The following is an 11119-nucleotide window of genomic DNA, read 5'->3' on the forward strand; positions in this document are numbered from 1 at the left end:
ATTGAGTCTGCGATTTATAGGGCCTTATCGAGTTCTTAAGCAGGTAGGGCCAGTAGCGTATCAGTTAGAATTACCACCAGAGTTAGATAGAATCCATGACGTTTTTCATGTGTCTATGTTAAGATGATATTGATCGGATCTCTCACATGTTATGCCAGTGGAGGAGATTGAAGTAAGGACTGATTTGACCTTTGAGGAAGAACCCATACAAATTTTAGATCGAGAGGTTAAAGTTCTAAGAAGGAAGTCGGTTCCGTTGGTAAAAGTACTTGTATGTAATCATGGAAGGAAAAAGCTACTTGGGAATCGAAAGAGACTATCGTCAACAATACCCTCAACTATTTGGATCGTAAAATTCGAGGCGAAATTTCTTTAAGGGGTAGAGTTATAACGCCCAATTTTCGGAATTCGTAAATGTTGGCATAAGTTTAATTATGTTAGTGGGCCTCTAGAAAGCCCAAACTTAAGATAGAACCCGACAATTTTAGTTAATTTTTGTTCCATAAGAAAAAGGGGGTGAAATTATGAAATAGGACCTATGTGAAAATGTTTGAAAATGCTATAGGCTAAATTGAAGTGGCCAAATAAATAGGAGTGCAAAATAGGAGGATTTGCATGACAAACCTCCCATTTACATGAAGTGGCCAGCCATCATGTTGTTGTAGACAAAATGTACACTTGATATCCATAATTTATGGTACAAATTGATAATAGGTTAGGTAAATGTTCAATGATAATAGGTTAGGTAAATGTTCCATGATAATGGGTTAGGTAAATGTTTCATGATAATGGGTTAGGTAAATGTTTCATGATAAGAATTTCATGTCTTTTGTATTAAAGAATTAAATGGATGAAATATGAAGTTTTATTAAAAGAAAAAGGGGTGAAAAGAACAAAGTTTTGTCCATCTTTGTTCATCATAGATGAAAGTTAGAGAAGAGAAAGGAGAGGAGAAAGCTCTTGAGTATTTGGTCATTAGGAGGAGGAAAATTGAAGGTAAGTTCTTGGTACCTTGCTTCTATTTTGAGGTTCATGAGTTCTTCTTGATTCCACCTTAACTCTTGAAGTATATTTTGATTTTTAGTTGTGTTGTGAGCATTTAGTCATGAATTAAAATGAAGGAAATGGTTGTTGTTTCATGTTCTTTTGATGAAAAATGGAAGATAGGTGAAGTTGAGCCAAACAAATGAGCATGCATGTGCCTTAGATGTTAAAGGGAAAAATCAGCTAACATGTTGTGCTTTAAAATGATGAAATGGAGATTATACTTAAGTAAAATCATAGATATGTGATGATTGATTGGTAATATACATGTTTAAATAAAATGCATGCAAGGTATGTGTGAAAGAGTGATTTGGTAATAAATCTGCTTGGGACAGCAGCAGTAACGTGACTTTGGAAAATCACCATAAATTGTGGGAGATGAATTAGAAGCTGAATAAATTATGTAATTAAAGCTTATTGAGTCTAGTTTCTAATGAAATAAACAAGAACATATTTTGAATTCTGTACAATGAGAAATTTGATTCGTAATGAAGAGTGGTCAGATTAGTCAAACAGTGAAACATGGGAAACTTTAAGAAAAATCTGGTATTGATTGGCCATACCAAAAATTCTGAAAATTTTATGAATAAAATATATATGAGTCTATTTTTAGGGAAAATTAACGGCACTTGATTTAGAGTTTCGTAGCTCCAGTTATAAATAATTTAGTGACTGTTGCTCAGGAAGACAGCTTGCAGTGAAATTATGATTATGTGGTAAACATTGACAAAAATTTGTTAATGAGTTGCTTATTGATTTCTTATAAGCTTACTATGATCTGTAGGTGTGGTTGGCCGAATATTGTAAGGGATTAATACGTAGTTTGTATTTGAATAGTTAGATTAATGTGTTAGTAGTCCAATTGTAGGCGGTTCGTGTGTGGATCTTGTCAGCATGTCGTCGCAAACAGGTATGTAACTGACACCCTCTCATAGACTAAGATTGGCAAAAGCCGAAAAGCCGAAATACCGAAAAGTTAGTATTTTGGGAATTTGCGAGTGTTCGAATGCTCGTAAGATAGTTGGGTTTGTATATATGGTAATCTAAAGTAATAAACTGCAGTACGCGCGATTTCGTACATTTTGATAATTTGGGCTTAATGGGCCAAAGATCGGGTTAATGGGCCAACTGGCCCAATTCAGTATGTGCGGTAAGTGTTCTGATTAGTTAGGATATGCATGAAAACCCTAAAAGTAGCTAAATTACTATAATACCCCTATGTATGGAAAATTATTGTTATACCCCTAGGTGCAAAATTACCGTTATACCCCTAGGGTTAATTTTGACTGAAAAGCATGACGATCTGATTCTGTATGATGTATGCCATGATTATATATCCGTTGCATGGGGACATGGGTTATATTATGGAGGAAGCATTCTGGTGGCTATGCCACAAATATCTGATCTGGTGGCTCTGCCACATATATCTGTTCTGGTGGCTCTGCCACGATTATCAGATCTCGGTGACTCTGTCACATTATCTGCTCGCGACCATGCTGCAAATTCTGTGGTGTGTAGCGGTTGGGTGGGTCGAGTTGTCTCCCCACACGGTGTAAGGTTGGTACGGGGGTGTATAACGGTTGGATATGGTTGGGTTTCTGCATAAACATGTAATATTTGTTCTGTTCTGTTATGGGCCTATGGGCTTTATTTTTGAATTCTGTTCTGGGCTAAGGCCAACTTATTCTATTTCTGTGGTTTAAGCTGATTTAGACTATGGTTGGGTTATTTTACACACTGAGTTTCCCCAAACTCATCCCTTTTATTTTCATCCACGCAGGTAATCCCCAACCATAGTGCGCTTGGAGCTGTGAGGGAATTTGGTGTGGCCACCCGTTCTGAAAGTTTGATTTTCTTCTGGTGAACTGGACATCCTTTTAATTACGTTTGAGGTTTTGGGCTTTTAAATGTAATAAGGCCGCTTATTTTTTGATGGTTTTAATATGTATTACTAAGATAGGTAATACTTATTTTAACTGTTGAAATTGGATAGCTTTAGGTAGCGTTTTCAAAAACAACAGTTGATTTCAAAATAACACGACAACAAGCAAAGCTTCCGCAATGAAAGTATTTTCCAAAATTAATCACTTTTCCTAAAATGACTTAATCAAATCGGTTTCCTAGAAATATCCATGACGTTAAGGTGTGGCAATGGCGATGCATGTCTAGGATTGGATCCGAAGGAGCTTGGTACTTAAGCGATCGATGGACTCACCACATCTTTTCCGGTTTCCTACCGTGCATGCCTTCCATTCACTTTAACCCTTAATGAATTAATCTTTTGAACATCAAGTACGATTTTTTGGACTTAGAATGGAATTTTTTTTTTAACGTTTTTGATGTGGCATGCCGGATCCGGCCATAACTTCTGGGCCGGGTTTGGGGTGCTACACTACATAGGCTACTTGATTTTCCCATGTAATCGTACACACCCGTATGCTCCACACGACTTGGCACATGGTTAGTCAGACATCCGTGTAGTGCACGACTTGCCTGAATTGTCCATGTAATTGCATACACCCGTGTGGTACACACGACCTACTTGAATTGCCCGTGTAATCGCACACGTCCGTGTAATCGCACACATCTGTGTAGTCCACACAGCCGTGTGGCACAGACTGTAGTTTTGAAATTCACTTTTTCTTTTAGATTTTCGAGTTTTAATTTATTGTTTCGGGTTTGGAATACACACCTGATACTACTAGAATAAAGACACCAACGTAGCAAAGAAATCCTGAACATATCATACATATCTAAGATTAAATTGACATCAAACTAAGAATCCGAAACACAATTTCAAGGCTTAGCACTTAAGAACAGTCCCTTAAAAACGACATTCGAGTACGTACCCCATACATAATAGTATTCCTATAGCACCTAATTCGCTGGAGGAATGTTGTGAATCTCACGTCCTTCACTTAACCAAAACACAAATGATTATCATTGATAGATTCAAGAATATCCAAAACCTTCCAACATTTTCACAACACAAAAATGATTAAAATTTCCATCAAAAAATACACATACTCACCTATACCGAGTCGACAATGCAACCCTATCAAACACGGCACCGAAGCAACGAAAAATAAACGTAGGACAAAAAAAATACTATCTAACTAAGTCCTACAAATCTGATTACTCTATATCCTATCCAGCCAATAGAGTTTGAATCTCACCAACAAACTACAACCATGAGCGGCACAATAGAAGAAATAGTAAAAAATATTTCTATGTACACATAGAGGAACTCAAACACGAGATCGTAAGCAAATATTCAAAGCACTCAACCACCAAACTAAACCAAATCACTTAATACAATTTTATAAATTCATACATGAGAAAGTTGGGGCGTTACACAAAAAAACTTTTGAATTGATGAAATTATCTTTTATTGTTCATTATATTACTAAATTAACATTTAAATAATAAAATTTTAAATAAAATAATTAATTTCTCGATAATTTAAAAAGTTGCAAATAAAATTATAACAATATATTAAAAAATAGTTCATTAATTAAACAAATTCATACTCATACAAAGTATTTTAATATTTAAAGAACTCTATAGTTGTTAATTAGTAGTGATGTTTAATTTTATGTGAGAAAATTCAAAGATAATATTAACAACGAGAGACTTATATTATTAAAATTTATGCTAAGTTATATTCCTTTTATAATACGTAAATTAGATTTAAAATAATATAAAATTTATAATATATAACCTTTATAAAAAACTCTATGAATTGCACATAACTTTTAAAATACTTATTATAAATTACTTCAAACCTCACCCCATAAGTATTGGAAAATGTAATTGGGGTGTTCCAATTAGACCCAATTCGGTGGAACCCACCAATCATTATGATTACCCAAAGATGTTACTTTTGTGTAATTATAAACAATTACACCTAAATCCAATTACTAGGTGACTTTCTAAATGTTATCTTAGTGGAATTCACTAATTACAATGATTACCTAAACATGCCACACATGTAATTATAAGCAAATTACACTCAAATTCAATTATTAGATAGATTTCTTGATAAGTTTATTAATAATCATAATAAACTTGTCACTAATTTCTTATACTTTTTTTAATAATTTCTTGGTTAAACTCTACTATTAGTCTCTCTGCTTTCCAAAAGTTGTTGATGTAGATCTTGTACTTTAGTTTGATCAATTTGAGACCCTGTACTTTTTGAATATTGAAATTTAGTTTTGACCTAGATAATAGTAGTTAAATCCATTTGGTTAAATTCAATTACTAGTCATACACTATGCACACAGTTGTAGATTTGGTCTATATTCTCCAACTGGGCCATTCTAAGTCCTCGTATTTTTCGAATTTGAAAATTTTAGTCTTGACGCAAATGAAATTCGTTATTCAATTAACTGGACTTTTAATGCATAACATGTGAAAGTAATAAGCTATTATGGCATTACACATATGATAATATATTTGATGCATCAGATTTTGGAAATAGCAGAACTTAATGAATTTATCATTTTGATGAGGACTGAAATTTTAAAATTTAAAAAGTACAGGGACTAAAAATGATCAAATTAAAGTACATGGATCAGGTGGCTGATCCCTTTTCACATTCGATAGACGAAGCTATCACTATTCACTGATCAAGTAGCTGGAGCTACCACTTTTCACTAATTAGGTAGCCGAAGCTACTACTTTTCACTGATCAGGTAGCCGAAGCTACCATTTTTCACTGATCAGGTAGCCGAAGCTACCACTTTTCACTGATCAGGTAGCCGAAGCTACCACTTTTCACATTGTACACACAAGGCGTACATTTCTTTTTCATAATGAGATCAAAAGATTATCCTTTAGGGACAACCTTTATTGCAACATATGCAAGATCTCATATTCTCGGTAATCACCAATTTCTTTTAAATATCATATCCCATCAAATTTCTATTAACATCAAATTCAATACAATTATAACAAATTATATTTCATGTATATCAATAATATCATGAATAATAGGCTTATTAAATCACGCGAACTTACCTTGTGTCCAGAAATGGCAATTTACCATTCTAGTCCATAACCTTGTGTTTTCTTGATTTAAGCCCAAATCTCGATTTCCTTGATCTATAATATCACATTTAGCCTACTAATAGTCACACTATTCATATGGGTCTAAAAATCATATTTATACAAATTTGCATTTTGACCCCTAATCTTTTGCACATTTGCATTTTTGCCCCAAGGTTCGAAAATTAAACTTCTTCCTATTTTCTTATGTTTTATGACATGATGATCATTTTTCCCCTGGAAACATCAAATTCTCACTCTAACATGTACTTATGAACATTAGGTATTTTTACCGATTATACCGTTTTACTCGTTTTCACGTAAAATCGCTTAGCAAAAGTTGTTTAACACAATTTCAAGCTTCATATTCCACCATTAAACATCAAAATACATGCATATCATTCAGGGGTAAATTTTTAAACATAAATCCTAGCTCAAAAAATGGTAGAAATGAGCAGATCATGTTACCGGGATTTCAAAAATACATAGAACATTAAAAATGGAGCTCGGAATCACTTACTATTAAGCTTGGAAGCTTGGCCAAACCCTAACCATGGCTGCTCTTGGTACATTCTACTGTAGCAAGAAGAAAAGGGCACATTTGGGGTTTAAAATTTGTCTTTTAATTCATTTTACCCCTAAATAACCAAAATGCCCTTTTTACTATTCTTTCAAATTTTACCCAACCAAAGCCATTTTTGTCCAAGAAGTTATACAATGGTTTAATTATCATTTAAGGACCTCCCATGTAAAATTTCATAACTATTTGATACCTTTAACATGTATAACTCAACTTTTACACTTTTTACAATTTAGTCCTTTTTACTAAATTGAGTGCCCAAACGTCTAAATTTTCGAACGAAATTTTCACAAAATCATTACATGAAATTTTAGACCATAAAAATATAATAAAAATAAAATTTTCCTCATTGGATTTGTGGTCCTGAAACCACTTTTTCGACTAAGCCCAAAATCGGGATGTTACACAACAACTGTGACAGCCCTAATTTGACCCTAGTCGAAATGTGGTTTCGGGACCACAAAATCGAGTCATAAAAATTTATTTAAAATTTATTTGCATAACTTCTATGTGTGATAGTGCATGTGTGAAAATTTTATGTTTTAATTTAGTCTTATGAATGGGAATTTTACTTGAAAGGACTTGGTTGAGAAACCTTGAAAATGGGATAGGCAAATGTGTAGTAGCCAAACATTTTATGTTTTAGTATTATAGGGGACTTTCATGTCAAATAGACCAATTTTAAATGTAAATGGCCGGCCAACATGCATGTAATCATGGGTTCTATTGTTTTTATTTTAATTGGTGGGAATTATATATATATATATATAATTAATATAAAAATAAGCATTTTATGATAAAATGATTTTTATATTGAGAAATAATGAATTTATAATAGTAAATGGTGATAAAAACAAAGTTCCATGATCCTTTCTTTCATTTTGCCGAAACTATAAAGAAAAGAAAAGAAAAAGCGAGCTAAGACATTCGGCTGGAGAATGTATAGATTAAGGTATGATATCATGTGATTCTTTTGGAATTTTTGTGAAGTTGAGTTTGTTTTGATGCTTATAACGTGACCCATGGGTTAATTTTTGAGTTTGTGATACATGAAGCATTCGGTTATGTTTCTATATGTTAAATTGATGATGTTTTGTAGTATGTGAGTAGAAATAGTTATAGATGAGTATGAACTAAATAAAAATTTCTGTAAACGGTTAAAATGGGACAAAAATCTTAATCGACTATTGTTGAGTAAGGTGAAGTTATGTTTAATTTTTATTTTAACATAATTGTTAGTAAGTGTTTTATGGGTGCCGAATGTGGTCATTGAAGATGTCTTAATGAATAATATGGGTGGCTTGGGTTAATAACATTCGGTCAAAGATTATGTGTGCTAGTAAGTTTGGTATAATGTATAGGCTGGTTTTGTAGTCATTATTTAGGAATGAATGTATATACAAGCCATGCGAAAATGGCTAAATTCTTAAGTTGGTTTTAGTTGTGTTTTGGTTGTGGTTACTTCTCTACTTGAATTTGGTTATGTATGATCATGCTATGAGCTCATTAGGGTTAATATCTTATAAGTGAATGAAATTTTAGTTAATCTTATGTGTTATGTGCGTTAAAAATAATTGATGATGTGGGTGGTATCTATGGTTGATTCGGTTATGGTCTTTGCATGAGTAAAAATATACATATGGAAATGGTTGTATTTTTAGTTGATATTTGTGTTCAAAATGGTTCAATTTGTTTTAGCCACATGTGCATAAATTGTAATAATAGAATAGATAATATGTACTTGAGTATTCGGTTATGGTTTTAGGTTCGAGTTGACGGATATGCAAAAATTAGCTTTTGGTATGTATTGATTTAGTATAGGAGTTCGAAAATGGCTTAATTTTCACGTTTAAATTCGGTTATATCCGATCATGGTTGGAGTTATTTTGATATGCATATTACAAGGTATATATGATTTGTGTTTTGGTTGCATAACTATATTTGGTTAATGATATGAATAAATTATAAATAGCTTTAAGTAAGCTTGATATATGGACAATGGATATATTTGGATTGAGATTATGCTTAAGTGAAATTATAGATATGTGATGAAATTGATTGGTGATATACATGTTTAAATAATATGAATGCAAAGAGTTGTGAATTAGTATATTGTAATAAATCTGAATGGGACAGCAGCTGTAAAGTGATTTTGGAAAATCACCATAAATTGTGAGAGTGGAGTTAGAAGATGAATAAACTATGTAATTAAATCTTAATGAGTCTAGTTTCAAATGAAATCAACGAGAACATATTTTGACTTCTGTACAATTAGAAATTTGATTCGTAATAAAGGGTGGTAAGATTAGTCAAGCAGTGAAACAGGGGAAACTTTAAGAAAAATCTGGTATTGATTGGCCAAACTAAAAATTCTGAAAATTTTATGGATAAAAGATATATGAGTCTATTTTCAGGGAAATTTTACGGCAATTGATTTGGAGTTTTTTAGCTCCAGTTATAAATAATTTGGTGACTGTTGCTCAGGAAGACAACTTATTGTGAATTTGTGATTATGTGGTAATCATTGATAAAAATTTGTTAATGAGTTGCTTAATGTTTTCTTATAAACTTACTATGATCTATGTGTGTGAAAGTCGAATATATATATTATATTTCTTAAGAAATGCTTGAATAGTCGAATAATGACTAGCTTAAAATTTTTGAATTTAAGCTCAAGAGCAAAGAAGGTCGAAGTTGGATAGGGGAAAGGAGAAAGCAATTGAGTAGCCTTTTCGCAACCGTTAAAGTATATCCGAGGTAAGTTTTGAATAGTCACATTTAGTACGTAATTGATAATATCTTGATATGTGTATGATAACTGTACTGCGATCTATTGATTCTATTTGAATATAGTTGAGTGACAAATAATTTATGTTTAAGGCTTAACGCCGAATAGACATTAGAAGTTAAGCTTGGAAAGTAAATGGACATATATTCTTATGTATGTTATTGAGCCAAAAGTTATATGAATGGTGCCCATGTTATGCTATTATTCGAATGGAATAAATGAACTATGATTGTGAGATGTTATGTGAATTGAATTTTCTTGCGAATAAGTATGCATGACATTCATGATGTATATCCGGACTTAGGGTCCGCAGTTATGTGTTTGGAATTATATCCGGACTTAGGGTCCGCAGCTATGTGCTGGAATTATATCTCGAACTTAAGGTCCGCAGCTACGTCTTGGAAATATGTCCTGCTAAAGTCCCGAGCTTCGAGCTAGTATTATACGGTTTAAATTCCGCAGCTTGTGCCGGTAATCGGTTTCAAGTCCTAAGACCTAACGAGCTTAATGCCGATAAGTTAAGTAAGATTACGATATTGAATGTTCGCGATAAACCATCGTCGAGTAAGTACTATACATTTAAAATGTTCAGTATGCGTATTACTTACTCATCGGTGAATTGATTTCAAAGTGAATCATTAGCATCAAAGAAGAATATATATATAAATATGATTGATGGTTATATTTGTGAATATGAGAATGATTTAATCGATCATGGTATATTTGTATATGAATTATATGTTAAAATTTCTTTATGTAGTCATGTACATTCACCAATGATTTTTGTGAATTATTAGTATTAAAGAATGATACTTAAGTGTGAATGAATGTTTCAATTTTCGATAAGTCTTTAATTGTTTCTGATGCTTAAAACTTACTAAGCTTTGAAAGCTTACTCTCTCTCTATGTCTCTATTTTATAGATTGTTGATTTTGGCCACCAACTCGGGGATCGTCAGCAGTTCATCACACTATCGATCTTTTTGGTATAGTTATATTTTGGACTCGATATGGCATGTATAGGTTAGGCTGATGATAACTATATTTTGAAATTGTAAGTATTTTGGCCATACGAAAATGGTGTATAACTTAAATATCAGTATGTATTTCAGATCGATCTCTGTTTATGTTTATTGACACTGTGAATGAGATAATTAAATGTTTAGTTCAGTAATACCTCTTAGCCTTAATCTGGCGTTCGGATTCAGGTTAGGGGTGTTACATTTTATTGGTATCAGAGTTACGGTTTAGTCGATTCTAGGACAAACGTAGCGTATATGAGTCTAGCTATACATGCCATATAGTGTTAATACGATAGTGTGATGATTTCTGACAGTTAAAAATGTGTTTTCGTATAGTAATGGATCCCGATCCCAATCGAGTGGTAGCTGATGATGTAGAGAGTGTAGCGCCTACTCCCGCACACTGGACAGCGCCGATGGACTCTCAACCTATTGCGAGCAATCAAAATGACGAGTCTAGACAAGCCTTTTATAATGTGATGAATGATTGGTTTAACCAATACATTTGAACTAATGCGGCTACTCCACAACCCCCACTTCTGACAAATACACCCTCTGCACCCACGATACCTCCGGTAATTGATCAGATGAGGTTGAATAAGCCCCCGGTTGACAGAATTCGAAAGCACGGGGCTAT

General features: G+C 33.1%; 1 long non-coding RNA gene across 1 annotated transcript; it reads left to right on the forward strand.

The window, feature by feature from the left end:
* Positions 1-830: 830 nt before the first annotated feature.
* On the forward strand, positions 831-3124 carry LOC128284324 (uncharacterized). The gene is made up of 3 exons (XR_008274732.1): positions 831-996; positions 1913-1954; positions 2825-3124. It is a non-coding gene; the product is annotated as an uncharacterized LOC128284324 (long non-coding RNA).
* Positions 3125-11119: the final 7995 nt, after the last annotated feature.

This window comes from Gossypium arboreum, chromosome 11, assembly GCF_025698485.1.
Source record: "Gossypium arboreum isolate Shixiya-1 chromosome 11, ASM2569848v2, whole genome shotgun sequence".
NCBI lineage: Eukaryota > Viridiplantae > Streptophyta > Magnoliopsida > Malvales > Malvaceae > Gossypium > Gossypium arboreum.